The sequence below is a fragment of the Triturus cristatus genome, chromosome 7 (genome assembly GCF_964204655.1).
Source record: "Triturus cristatus chromosome 7, aTriCri1.1, whole genome shotgun sequence".
Taxonomy (NCBI): domain Eukaryota; kingdom Metazoa; phylum Chordata; class Amphibia; order Caudata; family Salamandridae; genus Triturus; species Triturus cristatus.
This window is the reverse complement of record NC_140590.1, coordinates 164,584,651-164,602,565: the sequence shown is the minus strand read 5'-3', so window position 1 is coordinate 164,602,565 and position 17,915 is coordinate 164,584,651.

The following is a 17,915-nucleotide window of genomic DNA, read 5'->3' as shown; positions in this document are numbered from 1 at the left end:
AGGGAGACAGAGAGAGGGAGACAGAGGGAGGGAGACAGTGGAGGGAGACAGTGGAGGGAGACAGACGGAGGGAGATAGAGGGAGGGAGACAGAGAGAGAGAGAGGGGGAGACGTAGAGAGGGAGACAGAGAGAGAGAGGGAGGGAGACAGAGAGAGAGAGAGGGAGACAGACAGAGGGAGACAGAGGGAGAGAGAGGGAGAGGGAAGGAGACAGAGGGAGAGAGAGGGAGGGAGGCAGACAGAGGGAGGGAGACTGACAGAGGGAGACAGAGGGAGGAGGGCAACAGACAGAGGGAGAGAGAGGGAGGGAGACAGTGGGAGAGAGGGAGGGAGACAGAGAGAGAGGGAGACAGAGAGAGAGAGGGAGAGAGACAGGGAGACAAGCAGAGTGAGTGAGACAGAGGGAGACAGAGGGAGACAAGCAGAGTGAGTGAGACAGAGAGAGGGAGGGAGGGAGCTAGGGAGAGAGAGAGTGATAGAGAGAGGGAGGGAGACAGAGAGAGAGGGAGGGAGAGATAGAGAGAGGAAGGAGGGCTACAGACAGATGGAGGGAGACGGAGGGAGACAGACACAGGGAGACAGAGGGAAGGAGACAGAGAGGGAGGGAGACAGAGAGGGAGACAGACAGAGGGAGGGAGACAGACAGAGTGAGACAGAGGGAGACAGAGGGAGACAAGCAGAGTGCGTGAGACAGAGGGAGACAGAGAGAGGGAGAGAGGGGGAGAGAGAGTGATAGAGAGAGGGAGGGAGACGGAGAGAGAGAGGGAGGTAGAGATAGAGAGAGGGAGGAGGGCGACAGAGGGAGGGAGACGGAGGGAGACAGACAGAGGGAGACAGAGGGAAGTAAACAGAGGGAGAGGGAGGGTGACAGAGAAAGGGAGGCAGACAGAGGGAGGGAGACAGACAGAGGGAGGGAGACAGAGAGAGGGAGACAGAGGAAAGGAGACAGAGGGAGAGAGAGGGAGAGGGAAGGAGACAGAGGGAGAGAGAGGGAGGGAGGCAGTCAGAGGGAGACAGAGGGAGGAGGGCAACAGACAGAGGGAGAGAGAAGGAGGGAGACAGTGGGAGAGAGGGAGGGAGCCAGAGAGAGGGAGACAGAGAGAGAGGGAGACAGAGAGAGAGGGAGACAGAGAGAGAGAGAGGGAGAGAGAGAGAGAGAGGGAGACAAGCAGAGTGAGTGAGACAGAGGGAGACAAGCAGAGTGAGTGAGACAGAGGGAGACAGAGAGAGGGAGGGAGAGAGGGAGAGAGAGAGTGAGGGAGACAGAGAGAGAGGGAGGGAGAGATAGAGAGAGGGAGGAGGGCTACAGACAGATGGAGGGAGACGGAGGGAGACAGACACAGGGAGACGGAGGGAAGGAGACAGAGAGAGAGGGAGGGAGACAGAGAGAGAGAGGGAGACAGACAGAGGGAGGGAGACAGACAGAGTGAGACAGAGGGAGACAGAGGGAGACAAGCAGAGTGAGTGAGACAGAGGGAGACAGAGAGAGGGAGAGAGGGGGAGAGAGAGTGATAGAGGGAGGGAGACAGAGAGAGAGAGAGGGAGGGAGGGATAGAGAGAGGGAGGAGGGCTACAGACAGAGGGAGGGAGACGAAGGGAGACAGACAGAGGGAAGTAAACAGAGGGAGAGGGAGGGTGACGGAGAGAGGGAGACGGACAGAGGGAGGGAGACAGACAGAGGGAGAGAGAGGGAGGAGGGTGACAGACAGAGGTAGGGCAACAGACAGAGGGAGGGAGACAGATAGAGGGAGACAGAGGGAGGGAGACAGACAGAGGGAGGGAGACAGACAGAGGGAGACAGAGGGAGGGAGACAGAGAGAGGGAGACAGAGGGAAGGAGACAGAGGGAGAGAGTGGGAGACAGACAGAGAGAGGGAGACAGACAGAGGGAGGGAGACTGAGGGAGGCAGACAGAGGGAGAGAGAGGGAGAGGGAAGGAGACAGAGGGAGAGAGAGGGAGGGAGGCAGACAGAGAGACAGAGGGAGACAGAGAGAGGGAGACAGAGGGAGGGAGACAGTGGAGGGAGACAGACGGAGGGAGATAGAGGGAGGGAGACAGAGAGAGAGAGAGGGGGAGACATAGAGAGGGAGACAGAGAGAGAGAGGGAGGGAGACAGAAAGAGAGAGAGAGAGAGGGAGACAGACAGAGGGAGACAGAGGGAGAGAGAGGGAGAGGGAAGGAGACAGAGGGAGAGAGAGGGAAGGAGGCAGACAGAGGGAGGGAGACTGACAGAGGGAGACAGAGGGAGGAGGGCAACAGACAGAGGGAGAGAGAGGGAGGGAGACAGTGGGAGAGAGGGAGGGAGACAGAGAGAGAGGGAGAGAGACAGAGAGAGAGAGGGAGAGAGACAGAGAGAGAGGGAGACAAGCAGAGTGAGTGAGACAGAGGGAGACAGAGGGAGACAAGCAGAGTGAGTGAGACAGAGGGAGACAGAGGGAGACAGAGAGAGGGAGGGAGGGAGCGAGGGAGAGAGAGTGATAGAGAGAGGGAGGGAGACAGAGAGAGAGGGAGGGAGAGATAGAGAGAGGAAGGAGGGCTACAGACAGATGGAGGGAGACGGAGGGAGACAGACACAAGGAGACAGAGGGAAGGAGACAGAGAGAGAGGGAGGGAGACAGAGAGGGAGACAGACAGAGGGAGGGAGACAGACAGAGTGAGATAGAGGGAGACAGAGGGAGACAAGCAGAGTGAGTGAGACAGAGGGAGACAGAGAGAGGGAGAGAGGGGGAGAGAGAGTGATAGAGAGAGGGAGGGAGACGGAGAGAGAGAGGGAGGGAGAGATAGAGAGAGGGAGGAGGGCGACAGAGGGAGGGAGACGGAGGAAGACAGACAGAGGGAGACAGAGGGAAGTAAACAGAGGGAGAGGGAGGGTGACAGAGAGAGGGAGGCAGACAGACGGAGGCAGACAGACGGAGGGAGACAGATAGAGGGAGACAGAGGGAGGGAGACAGACAGAGGGAGGGAGACAGGCAGAGGGAGACAGAGGGAGGGAGACAGAGAGAGGGAGACAGAGGAAAGGAGACAGAGGGAGAGAGAGGGAGGTAGCAGACAGACAGAGGGAGGGAGACAGAGGGAGAGAAAGGGAGAGGGAAGGAGACAGAGGGAGAGAGAGGGAGGGAGGCAGACAGAGGGAGACAGAGGGAGGAGGGCAACAGACAGAGGGAGAGAGAGGGAGGGAGACAGTGGGAGAGAGGGAGGGAGCCAGAGAGAGGGAGACAGAGAGAGAGGGAGACAGAGAGAGGGAGAGGGAGAGAGACAGAGAGAGAGATAGGGAGACAAGCAGAGTGAGTGAGACAGAGGGAGACAAGCAGAGTGAGTGAGACAGAGGGAGACAGAGGGAGACAGAGAGAGGGAGGGAGAGAGGGAGAGAGAGAGTGAGGGAGGGAGACAGAGAGAGAGGGAGGGAGAGATAGAGAGAGGGAGGAGGGCTACAGACAGATGGAGGGAGACGGAGGGAGACAGACACAGGGAGACAGAGGGAAGGGGACAGAGAGAGAGGGAGGGAGACAGAGAGAGAGAGGGAGACAGACAGAGGGAGGGAGACAGACAGAGGGAGACAGAGGGAGACAGAGGGAGACAAGCAGAGTGAGTGAGACAGAGGGAGACAGAGAGAGGGAGAGAGGGAGAGAGAGAGTGATAGAGAGAGGGAGGGAGATGGAGAGAGAGAGGGAGGGAGAGATAGAAAGAGGGAGGAGGGCTACAGACAGAGGGAGGGAGACGGAGGGAGACAGAGGGAGACAGAGGGAAGTAAACAGAGGGAGAGGGAGGGAGACAGAGAGAGGGAGACAGACAGAGGGAGGGAGACAGACAGAGGGAGACAGAGGGAGGAGGGTGACAGACAGAGGTAGGGCAACAGACAGAGGGAGGGAGACAGATAGAGGGAGACAGAGGGAGGGAGACAGAGGGAGGGAGACAGAGAGAGGGAGACAGAGGGAAGGAGACAGGGGGAGAGAGAGGGAGACAGACAGAGGGAGGGACACAGAGGGAGGAGGGTGACAGACAGAGGTAGGGTGACAGACAGAGGGAGGGAGACCGAGGGAGACAGAGGGAGGGAGACAGACAGAGGGAGATGGAGGGAGAAAGAGAGAGAGAGAGGGAGGGAGACAGAGAGAGAGAGAGAGAGACAAGCAGAGTGAGTGAGACAGAGGGAGACAGAGGGATAAAGAGAGAGAGAGAGGGAGAGAGGGAGGGAGAGAGAGAGTGATAGAGAGAGGGAGAAGGAGAGAGCGAGGGATGGAGAGATAGAGAGAGGAAGGGAGACAGAGCGAGAGAGAGAGAGATAGAGAGAGAGATGTGTGTATGCCGGGTCTGGTGGCTCAGTGGACGAAGGTGTCCGCTGCAGGGGCCTAAGTTCAACCTCATGGTTGTAGGTTTTTTTTTTGCTCTAGCCCCTCCCTCCTCCCCCACTGCCCCCGCCCCCACCGGTGCGGCCCTCGGCCATAAACCACACTTTAAATTTGGCCCCCGAGAGAAAGTTTGTGAGTACCCATGCTCTAGACCATCCAAGATTATCTTTGGGAGGGCCAGAGTCTAACATCATCCCATGCGAAACCCCGCCACTAGATAGGGGTAAAGAAGATACTGTAAGCATGGGTTCCATACCCCACGATGTGGCAGCGGATGGTACCCAACAAAGAGTTTCCTCAAGGGTGGCAGCCACAAAGAAAGCCGTGAAGACTAACACGGATGTCGTCCAAAAGAGAAAGAGGGGCGGGGGGCTGCAGAGACCGAAACCAGAAAAAGCCCTGAGGACAAATAAACACGAGGGGAAGGTAGCTACTGTAATGACTCAGCAAGACTTAACGGGCGCAGAAATAGCGGATTTGGCCACTTGCCCTGTGATGTCTGAAATAATGTTACAGAGATTTGAAGCACTTGTTTGCACTATGTTAAAACCTATTTTATCGAAATGAACCCAGATTGAGAAAAACTAACTGCATTTGAACGTCAAGCCACAGATAATCGATGTGCAGTGGAGGCAGCACTAACAAAGTTGGGACAAAAAATGGACAGACAGCCCCTAACTCTTCAGGAGAGGACTACAATGGACCTAAGTATAATACCACTAAACCATGATTCCGAAATGATAAATAGGGATCAGCAGCTAAGAGGTAATCAGGAAGGGTTAACCCCAAATATATTACAAGGTACATATATCCACAAGGCCAGCAGTAATACTGAGTCTTTAATCTCTAAGAAAACGAATGATCCAGGTGAAAATAGAACGCAGGAAGTGGTAAACTCCAATGCAGTACCTAGGGGCCAAAATAGCATAGGGACAAGTCTGGTCAACTATAAAGAAACAAGACTGGGTCCGAGCAGCCAGCCAACGGAAGCACAGACTCTTCATCTACCACCTGCAGTTGCGCCTTTGGTGTTAATTTTAGGAAATGTGCCAATGTTGCAAAAGGGGCTGATAGAATCAACATCCCATCCAATGTCCAAAGCACTACATTGGCTAACCCAAAACTTGGAGGGGGAGGGCGGGGGCACAGGCATCAATATTGCAAACCAGATGATAATGGCGAGAAGAGTACATTGGGTGGGTCCTGCTAGGAAAGAATTACTGGGAGACTGTGTGGTTTTCAATTTTAAAAGTGAATCTGCCGTTGGTTTTCTACCTGGAGTATCTGGGCAATGATCCTATCAAAAACTCATGTATCATCGCTCTACCACTGGGCTTCTTTTATAAATCCCCCATTTTACTAAGACCAATGGGTCATATATGGACCAGGGAAGGACAAAGGAGGGGCTTTCCAGGGGGAAATAGTGAGACAACGGACTGGAGGTTTGAGGACAGATACGCTCCCTTGTCCGACCTCGACGCCTGTGACTGCCTACACTCACCACTCACAAGTCCACGGGCATGTAATGAAATGCAATACCCACCCAGTCAGTTTAATAGCCTGAGCCCAAAACCTTCCCCTACATACAAGGAGAGAACAAGAATTGTTTTGAATATAGCCTCATGGAACGTGGCTGGCATTGCACTTAAGTTGAGTGATACCAACTGGTTAAAGACATGGCAGGATCAGGAAATAGTTTGTCTCCAGGAAACATGGGCCACGGAACCCGTATTTGTAAATGGTTATCGATCCTTCCAGACCCAGGCAATTCCATCCATTTCAGGGAGGGCAAAGGGGGGAATCTTGACCTTAATAAGGAACGACGCACCAGTAAAGGTAAAGATGAAATCATATCCCAATCAAAATTTTCATATTTTGATATTGGAGATATATCAGGAAGGAATATGGTTTCTGATAAATTTTTATAATAACAGATTTGGCCCAAAGATGCACACGATCGTGGGAGAAGTCGATAAAGCCATTGGAGAGATTATGACCAACAACAAGAGCCCTAATGTTGACATCATATGGCTAGGTGACTTTAATATTCACCCTTGTAATCGCCAGTATGCGGGGTAGAGGACATGAGAGGGAACCCTATATATCACTTCATACACAGCGAATATGGAAATGGTCTAAATAAGCTAATGGGCTCATTAAACTTAGAAATAATCCTTGATCTAGATCCTAAAAAAAAACAGCCTACCAAATTCCTTTTTACAAAATGGGGTTGAGTCCACGATAGATTATATACTGATGACTCCTTTTTTAGCTGAGAGGGTCGTAAGGACATGCAACTCCTTCACGACATATAGTGACCACGCTCTGGTTTCGATGGAGTTGAAGGTAGTAACATCTGAGGGACAACCTCATAGAAATGCTGAAACGCCAATCGTGTCTAGGAATAACGGGATACAGCTTAAATGGGCCCATATTGATGTAACGAAGCTCGTCCCTGAACTTATATCAAACACACAAGATGACATTCAATTATGTTTAGACCTGGAGGCAGAGGCAGGGATAGTGGTCCCAGCCTTTTGCAACATCCTATTAAAAATAAAATCGGCCCTAACTAAAACTAAAACCTTAAATAGTGGGAAAGGCAGGGCCTGGTTCAATTCCCCATGTACAAAAACTAGAAAGGCACTGCTGTCTGCCTTAAAAGCCAAGCCTAGGAACCACGATCAAATAAGAATGCTCCGGGCTTCATATAAATTGGTAAGAAAAATAAGAGAAAAAGAAATCAGGGATGACCTATGGGCTGATTTGGAAAAGGCAGCTTGTTTTGGAAATAGCTGTGAATTTTGGAAAATAGTCAATGCGCCATATTTTAAAACCCCTACTGACCCCTCAACGGATGTAAACGTAGACGAGGAGTCATGGGTCACTTATTATCAGAAAATCTTCTCTTCAAATCCTGCCACCAATAATTATTATGTAATTACCCAGAAAACATCTTATTTACCAATATCATTATCACTCAATGAAGTAAAGGTGGCGCTGAATTCATGTAGCTCGGGAAAGGCCCTAGGACCGGACGGGGTTCCAATTGATTTTTTTCAAACTAACCCCGACCTAATGTCCTAAATAGCATAGCTCTGATAGGCCCGCCTCATCGTGGTCCTCGGGGGTCATTTTACCCATTCATAAATGGTCTCGGCTTTGTTAAAGTCAGAGCTATTGGCATTGCTCATGACATATTTTTGTTTATGTTTTTGTTTTTAAAACATTTAAAGAAACAGCATTGTTATTTACAATGTCAATAGCTTAATCTCTCTCGAATGCGAGACCTATTGCATTTGCACCCACACACACAAAGCCACCCACACACACAGAGCCACCCACACAATCTTAAAGACTGAGTTACAGTCCTTTGAACCACTTGAGGAATTAGCCAGATGATCTTTTTCAGCCAGACCCGGGGGCAGATTTACAAGACACTTGCGCCACTTTTGCGTCACTTTTCCCATGTTAAAAGTGACGCAAAAGTGGCACAAGGTGCTTGTAAATCTGCCCCCCGGTGTTTTGAGAGCACTTGTTTTTCTTTTATGTAACTCTGCTTGTCCCCCAAAGCCGGAAAAATGATCAGCTTGTTCTGCATTCTGTCCATCAACTGTTGTTTTTGTAATTAGCACAGAAAGCCAGCAATGTTTCCTTTACTTCCCACAAAGTCTAAAATGTAGCTATATAGTGGCTATTTTATCGATTCCCTCCAGGAAAATCTACAACCCTGTACACCGTTAGATTATCCAGGATGTTGGGGAAAAGGGACACAAATTTGGCAACAAAATCTTTTGTGAAAAAAAGTTATGAAGGTTTAACCACGTCCACGAGGTACCCCTTACATCCAAAAAACAGGGGGAAAGCCCTAACAGTCAAAAAGTTAAGAATCATGCCCAGGACTTAGCAGAATTTTGAAATGTAAATAGATGGCAGGTATTAACTCAGGGAAAGGTGGCAACCCTATCGAAACCCTTCATATTAAGTGAAAAGTCGGATAATTCACCCTATGACGTAGTTGGAAAAGACGCATCCTCATCCACTTCAGAAGCAGGCGGAATCAAGTTACGTGTGTCCAGACAGAGCGCTCCAGTGTTCCGATAGTTGTAGAGAGAGGCCACCCCGTCAAAGTTCCACCATGGCACAAAGCGAACACCCAAGCTCGCAATACAACAGGACAATAGCAGGCCATATAAGACTGGGATTTGCAAAAAAAAACCTGTATTTTTGGCTCCTTTTCGTTTTTACCGTTATATAGCGCGAACTCAACCCGAAAGTATTTGAGCTCGTTACAAGAGCTCCGTTACACAACACATTTTTGTAGGTAGGAAAATTAAGTGCTTTGCCCAGAATCATAGGATTTTGAGCCCACGCTGAAACTCGAACCCGATTCCTCAGTTACAAAGTCGGCAACTCTGGCCGTTACGCCACAATATCTCCCGCTCTCACATTTTCCTTTAATTAATTGAATTCAATATGCTTCGTAATGAATAAAAAATAGCATCGTGCATTCGAAAGGTGGGAGGTTTCCCCCCTGTGTAAGCAGGCACCTGGCTCAATTAAGTCATCTCTAAACAGAATTACTATCTCACAAAATCCAACATACTCCCATTCAAAGATGGCCACCGTAAACCCGTCTGCCGTATTCAGCACGCTCATGCTTTCGACTGTTTACCAATGCGGCAAGCCGAGGGCTGTTCTGACTGCCTCTTGCTTTCCGGGCTCAGCCGCAGCCACGGTCTCTGCGCTTCCGTCTGAAGCTGGGAGGGAGGAAGCAAAGCATGGACAAGATGGAGTCGGAGTCTGTGATCGAGGACAAGACTATCGAGCTGATGGTGAGTCAGTGGCTCAGACAACAGCTACCACTCAGTGGCTCAGACAACAGCTACCACTCAGGTCCTATGATCGCAGTCGGTTGCGTCTGTTAGGAGCTGGACATTAGTGACGCATGCTTTTGCCCGGTTGGAGGTGGCCGGCCTTCTGTCTTACAGCTACTGAATCCTTCTCCAAGTCAGGGATCTTAGTCCCTGTACAAAAAAAAACACGCCCACCAGTGTAAAAGGGACGGGGCTTAAAAAAGAGAAAGAAGGGAAAAAACACCCCCCCGAATCCGAAAAAGACGGGGCTTGAATTGACAGACAAAGCTCTTCTCCAACGGCTGACCAGCATTTAAGAGGCCAGCCAATGGAGAAGAGGGGCGGGTTCAAGCCCCACTACTGGAAAACATAAAATCTCGCCAGCGAGACTGCGCAAGCATAGCCTTCGCTAGTCGAGACCTAAAAAGGGGATAGGGCCGTCCCTAAAAACTATAGACCAATATCCCTGCTGGGCACAACATCAAAGCTTATGGACCGTCTCCTTCTCTCCAGACTAGAGAGCTGGGCCACAGCAAATAAGATCTTGATTCAGGCCCAGTATGGCTTCCAGCAGGGGAGGGGCACCGTGGATCAATTCTTGAATTTAGCATTGACCATTGAAAAATACACCAGCATGAAAGATGGTAAACTAGATATGGCGTTCATGGACCTGAGTGCGGCGTTCGATTGCATGGTCCATGATAAACTATGGGACATAATAGAGGGGATGTGGGTTGAACTTGCTATTTTAAATTTTATCAGGCAATCGTACGCAAATGCAACAGCCTCTGTGCGTTACACTAAATCGGGAGATTGTTCACGTCTTTTTAAAATTTCAAAGGGAGTAAGAGAGGGCTGCGTACTAGCCCCATTTCTCTTCTCCCTATATACAAATGGAGTGGAGAAGGCGCTTACAGTGGCTACCAGGGATGTTCCCCTCTACGAAAACCAAATGCTACTGATACTGTCTTACGCAGATGATGCAGTCTTAATTGCAAGAACGGGGATCGGACTACAAAGGCTAATAACAGCGTATGTCTCTTTCATGGACTCACTACAGCTAAAAGTAAATCAATCTAAGTCTTTCATAATTATAGCTGGGGGTACTAAAAGAGACAAAGTCCCGCAGTTTAGAGCGGACGCAGGAAAAATTGAGGTTATAGATTCTTTCCCCTCTTTAGGTATCCTCTTTGACAAAGATCTGTCATGGGCAAAATTGATGGAAGAAAGGAGGCCTGTGATGGAGAGGGGTATTACTGCCGTAAAATCTTTTGCAAAGAGATTGGGTGCCAAACCCCTATTGCCAATAAAAAACATATATCAGGCCAGAGTAAAAGCAGCCGTGACTTATGGAGCTGGGGTTTGGGGTATGGCTACATCTACACCACTACAAACAATCGAAAACACATTTTTTAAATTTGTAGTGGGTCTCCCCCTCTCCTTCACGAATGGGATCTTACACACTGAAATGTCCCTCTCTTACATATCAGATTATATACAATTAGCTCCACTCCTCCTATGGCATTCTATTTGGAGGAGAGATATAGTACCTCTGACTCAAATGGTAATCAAGAGTTGTATAAAGATGGATAACTGGAAAAGATCCAACTGGCTAAGCTACGTGGAGACAGTTATTAAAGAGATAGGCCTCCACGAACTTTTTAATGATCCTCTGGGCTGTAAGAAGGTGTCCAAGCAGAAAGTTATTGACAAGTTTATGTTGATGGCTGATTATAAGCATAGGGAACAGTACAAAGAGAGACATCTAGTACAGGTTTATTACCTTAACCCTCCACTAATAGAGGGAGATTTTTCCTACCTAGTCAATATAAACAGTGCGCAACATAGATTTATACTGTTAAGATTCCGCACCATCTTGATTCCTTTAATGCTTGGTTATCCTGAAAAAACGTATAACCTCTCCAATTTAACCATGTGCCCGTGTGATAATTTATCACCCCAAATGGAACTGCACTTGGTTTTATTTTGCGGGCTCTATGATTGTGAAAGGAAAGCCCATTTGAGACCTATTCTAAAGAAAATGGGCTTAAAGCAGTGTCGGGTAGCGTTCTACTTTTTAAAAACACTCCCCGACGCTCTGGTTTGCTACTCTGTAGCAACATTCTTATGGGCCTGTATGAGGAAAAGGAAGGGGATGATATGTAGCCCACTGAGTCCGATTAGTAATTATAATGTAACCACACCCGCGATATGAAATGTCTCATCTCTTATGTTTTTTTATGCATTCTCATTTTATTCTAGGATTGTGAAGAAATATTTGGAATTTTAAATGATAATATTTTGTAATAATGTTTGTTATTGATGTATTTGTATGTGCTTTTATTGTCACTTTTAACATGATCGATTAAAGATGATGAACGAACGACACAAACTTGTGTGATATAAAATGTTGTGAATATCATGTAATGCAAAAATCATACATTTCTCAAATTTTGTGGGTTTAATTAAACATTTGCACCAGCACAAGGAATGCGCACCATACTCCACAGTGTTCTGCTGCATCTCTGAACGCTTCACATTTATCCTGGAGTACCTGGAATCCACATATAATGGAGAAGGAAATCTAAAGGCTCTTCTGTGTACAATAACTGCCCAGGGTGACTGCTGCCACTCAGAGTTGCACCTCCATACTGCCCAGATAGATCATATCATCAAAGTCCAGAATGCAGAATAAGCTGCACATACCAATTTCTTAATTTGGGGAGGGTGTGGGAACTCAAATTACCTTAATGGCAGAACTCAAGTCTGTAGTAGAAAGGCTAAACAGTCTTGATATCCACACCCCCCTCTTTTTAGGTCTAGTTTCCTAGACAGTGCGTGTGCTCTCCGTTGCAAGGCATAGTGTGGCTTACGATGAACATAGAAGGGATAGGAGCCTGCCGTTGCTTACCATTAGTTCGCTTTCCTTGTCATGCTCATCTATCTGTATCTTATTTGTGTTTGTCCCTCCCATGGAGAAATCCCTCTTTACCACGTGTGTTTTTGTGTGGTGTTTGTACTCGGAGAACTACTTTTTTGCGTAAGTGGAGCACTGGCAGGGAGTGCATGTTTTTGTAGCAGTCTCCCTTGTATACTTCTCTCCTCCCTTGTACTGCTCCCTGTCCCTGTGTGCTTTTTGCCACCCCCTACCTATTTGCTTGCCCGATGCTTCTCAGTGTTGCACCTACATCCACCCTCCCCTGTATTGCGCCCATGTCCCCCTGTAATCCCCATTTTGCTTCAGCGTACCCAGCCCTCCCCTTGTCGCTTCTGTGTCCCTCACCATCTTTCCCATGCTGCTTCCTTGTCCCTTTACCCTCCCAGTGTTGTTTCCAACCCCGCTGTTGGTTTGCCCCTCATTCTTCCACACCCATTGCTTCTGTTCACCCGTACCTACTCTAAAAAAAAGAAAATGCACTTTGCGTCTTTGGGGGTTCTTTTAGTTAGCGATCTAACTTGGATTGGTAACTAAAAACAAACAGCAGCCTTGTAATTTTGTAGGCTCTGGCATGTGTGTGCGCACATCTACAAAATTACATGGCTGGCCATGTAAAAGTTTTTTTTGCCTTACTTTAGCCATGCTGCACAGCATCAGCATCAGAGATGCTGTGTAGTGTGGCTAACAACCATTGGTAAAGCCAATTGGTCACAAAGATGAGACCTATTAGCTCTGCTACTGTTTGTTTGACCTTCTCTTAGAATAGATCAGCTTATTCAAGTGAGAATCTCTGCACAGCTTAATTTAAACAAATGTGTTGGAATATAATTGCTCGATTTCCCACAGAAGAATTGGCAACATTCCTCAAGCGTTTATGTTCTGTTTAACACCATCAAAATCAGAATTAAAAATCAAGAAATTACATGATAGATTGTTTTTTGTGCAGTAATTGCTTTCCCACCATTATTGTTAAAAGATGTTCTACACCATTTAATTAATAATACAACCAAGATACAGTACAAACCTGGCTCAGTAGCATGAACCTTGATGACTTTGAACCATAACTTACAGTGAACACCAAGTCGCCTCGAACTTGCAGCAATATTGAAAATCCTAATTGAAGATTCCTATTAATGCCGATTATGAGATGAATTCAAGCACCCCATCCATCACCCTGTTTTTGAAGCAAATGACAGCATAAGTGTGTTGGGTATGCCCAGATGTGGGTCCCATGATCACTGTGCCATTCGCCCTACTGACAAGCCCCAAGTAGGGTGAAACCAGTCTAGGGTGGCTTGTTGTCCATTCTATCGGGGCCCTAGACTGGCAGTTTGGTATGGACCGTTTCCATGAGGATTAGAGTTGATATTGATTTGCATAACGTGACTTTTGCCTAGAGTGGCATTGTGGACAAAAAACAATGGACTGGAACGTGGCCCATGCGATTTCCTGTGACTGGGATTAATTCAAGTATTCTATCCCTCAGCTTGTTTTAGGACAAAACGAGCAGTACAGAGGTGAAGAGAAGTTTGAGAGAATAAAATGTACTGTGAGCCATCAACTGGAAATGCCTTCTTATAAATGATCTAACAGGAACTGACATCACAGGAAAAGACTCTACTTCATCTTTGAATGGTAATCTCATAGAACATATTGGAAAGGGCATCATTTGTGGTGTGTCTTTTCCAGAAACTCATGTCTTCTGTTTGACACAAGAAGAAGAAGACCAAGTTTGCCCAGCACTAAACTCAACCATCCCACCTCCACCTTTCTTGCCCAGTACTTCACGTAGTTTGTGGAACACCCAGGTTGACAACAAACACACCAATGCAGTCGACTGTGCGCATACTCTTTACCATGCGCCGAGCACTGCACCCAGTAACAGGCTGCCAGAGAGGGCAAGCAGGTCTCCTCCTTCTTCAGGACAGGTCTAAACTCTAGTCATTTCTCAGCATCTGAACAATTCACGGCACAGATATGGCATGAATCTCCCATTAGAGCTACATTTGGATTGGATGAGGCTGGAATATATTACCAGCGTAGTCTCCTTTTATTGTCTTCATAATTATATTTTTTTAATTCAAAGACATCAAGCAATGCTGCATCCCTGGACCAATAGATTTTTAAAAAAACTTTGAAAAATGTTTTGCTTTAAAGTCAGAAACACTTTTAGACGTAACAGGCAATTGCTTCTGGTTGTATGTCAATCCTTCACCGACAAAATATACTTTTATCGTATAGAATTAATTCCACAGTTTCCAGAGAAGCCCATGTAACTTTTCAGAAATTTAGGGCAAAGAAGGTGAAATGAATTTCCAAGAGATGATCCATTTAGAAGTTGTGTTTCACATTTCCATCTTTGCTTCCAATAATTGGGTAATATTACCCTGATTTAGGATGTCAGACTACCCCTGAAAAAGATAAGTAAAGGTGAAATGAATGCCCCTACAATTCAATTTGTGATTGAAATTAGTAAAGCATGTTGATTGAGCACAATTATCCTTTTCGAAATCAGACACAACTCGCCTTTTCGTCTGACTGTTCAAGGCCCCCTATGAGGACTGGCTTGGGGGTCCTCAGGACATTCGGGGGTTATTGGACCTCAATTGTAACAACTGAGAAAATTTACCACTGGGTACCTGTACTAATGCTGCTCCAAGTTGAAAATTAAGAATACGCCTTGAATCCCAAGGCAGCAAGGGTACAGAAGTCGAAAGCTCCATCTGGGAGGTGACACTGGTTGCAAACTCAGAACTAATTAATGCACACAAATAACATAACATGTGTATTTGTAAAGTGCATGTTCACCCAAGGGTATCTTGGCACCTAATACCAGATGTTTATTGCTACCCAACTCAATTGTACTCATTTTATAAACCTTAGAAAGATGAAAAGCTGAGTGGACCCCACCAGGATTTGAACCTGTGACCATGAGATCAAACACAGTCCTCTATAGTGGATGCATTTGTCCACTAAGCCACCAGTCCCGAGATATCTATTATCCCGCCAGTGAGCACATAATTATATTCTATACTTCAAATTACAAATATCTATAGAACATGCACTTAGTAAAGGAGTGTGCCAAATACTGAACAAGTTCTTGGTAGGAATGACTTTTTATAATCCTCTTACAAGGAGGCCTCACAGACAAACGATGCAAATCATCCATGCTAAGGGGACTTCATTGCTGGGCAGTGGCCCTAACCCCATAGCCCTAGTCGGTTTCTGCGAAGCATCAAACTACTGCATGCAAGGGGGCCCGAATGTGCAAATCCAGCACTAGACCTTTGTAAACGAAGTACCATTAGCATTTGCCAGACTTTGTTTGCAGGTTTTCATAAATCCAAAAGGAAGACCTACAGCTTTTATCAAGCCCTTTCACAATTAATAAAATCAGACCCATTGACTTTGGACAGACGTTAATGATTAACATTAGGTCTACTCACTAATGCAAAACACGCTTTTGGCAGTTATAATCTTCCAGACAATATTTAGAAGGACTGTCTTCTGGTCTAAAAATACATGGATGTATTAACAAACAGTTTCTCCCTCAAGCGACAACACATCATAACAGCCAGGCTCAATTTTACTTCAAAGAAAGCCACACATCTTCTCTGAATTCTACTTTAGTTACCAGTTGCCTAGCAAATCGTCTTGACTTCACAGCAGTTTCAGTTAGCGTATTCCCCAGGGCCTTGACTGAGATTAGGCATGCAGCTCAAGGAGGTGCTCCTTCCTCCTAGACACCTGCATTCTTTCTCCTGGGAGTCCATAGGATGCACAGTGTCTTCTTTGCATGTGTCTCAGGCTTGTGGCTGACACCAAGTCCAAGTAATTAGTGTGTGTAGGAAATTGGTTTATTTGTTGAGGGGGGTGTAAATCCTTCGCAAGCAACAACCACAATACTTGTTAAGGTGAACCAGAAAAGTCACTAAATTAACCTGTGCTTAAACCTCTGGTTGCTTGGCACAAAAGTAGTTAGGCTTAACTTAGAGTCACTATGCTAAGTCTTTATGCAGAACAGAAACAGAAAGTGAAACCACTACATATGAAATATCCTGCACAAATTCCGAAAAATAGAGTAAAATGTAATAATTAAAATGAGACCACAACAACAAAAATCCAATCTTTGGAACCGAAGATATGCAATTTGAAAGGTTTAAGTAAAAATAGCGCCAAGAAGCAGAAAGTGCTAACTGTGGGTATCTGGTAGTGCTGGACTTGGACAATGTCAGTAGTTCAGGCCTCCGCGATAGAGTGTGGGCCAGATACAGGGATCAGATTAATCCTGGTGAAAAAGTTACGTTCCCAAAACTTGACACAGAGTTTATAACTTCAGAATTTCACAGGATGAGCACAACTGGTGTCAGCCAAGGGTCCAGGACCCGGGGAGCACCACCTGGGAAATTCCTTCCAGCACAGGCAATCAGAGCTCAGGCAGGTCCAGGTTGGGCCAGTTCCAGCTTGTCCGCTGGGTAGTTGCAGGGAGGTCTCTGTAGCTTGTTGTGTCCCATTAGCTTCTAACATGGGGTCAGCGAACTAACCCTCTGAGTCACTCAGGTTAGCCTGAAATGAAGGGAGCAGGTCCAGTCTTACTACTCAGAGAGCAGGGCAAGCCTCAAGCAGCAGGGCATTCCTATAAAGAACAAGGCAGGTCTCAAGCAGCAGGGCAGTCCTCTGGGAAACAAGGCAGGCCTCAAGCAGCAAGGCAGCCCTTCTTCTGTAATGTCCACAGGTCCAGGAGTGTACTGGTGAATGGCTCAGAATGTCCAATATTTATAGCTGGTGTCATCCCTTGAAGTGGGGTAAACCTCTTGTTCACCCCCACATCTGGTTCTGGAAAGTCCCTTCTTTCCCCTCTCGTCCCCTGTACGGGCTCCAAGAGGTCTAAGGTGACAAAAGGTGGGTGTTGAGTTCCTCTGTGAGTGTGCTGGAGGCAGAACTTTAAAATGTAAGTGGGGCAGGGAACAGCTCAACCCCTCCCATCCTGGCAGGATGACCCTTTGACAGCTACACCCAGACCCTATTGGTCACTGTCTGGGTGTAGCACACATTCCTGATGAGGTCGGGGGGCAATTAACAGGCCCACGCAGCTGGAAACTCCTAAAAGATCTCCGAAAGTTTAGGGAGGCAAAAATGGCAACTTTCTAAATGTGGTATTTTCAACATTATAATCTAAAATCTGACTTTACCATTAAAGAGGATTTTAAATGACAATTTAATTGAGTCCAAACATTATATTTCTACCTGCTCTCAATCAAACATTACCACTTATTAAATGTAATAAGGTAACCCAATGTTATCCTATGGGCGAGGTAGGCCTTACAGTAGTGAAAAACAAATTTAGGAGCTTTTCACTATCAGCATATGTACAACTTAAAAACACATCTCCTACTTTTTAAATACACTGCATTCTGTCCTGTGGGCTGTTTAGTGCTTACTTTAGGGGTGACTTATATATATTAAAAGGGATGGTTCAGGCCTGGCAAAAAGTTTATTTTGGCAGGTCGACTTGGCAGTATCAAACTGTACTACAGACTGCAATGGCAAGCCTGATACCTGTTTTGAAAGGTTACTTTTAGTGGGTGGCACAATGAGTGTGTCTGCCCACTAGTAGTACATAATTTACAGGCCCTGGGTATCCGTGGTACCATATATGACGGACTTACAAGTAAATTAAATATACCAATCAGGTGTAATCAAATGCACCATATTTTAGCGAGCGAGCACAAGCACTTTAGCACTGGTTAGCAGCAACAAAGTGCACAGATTCCT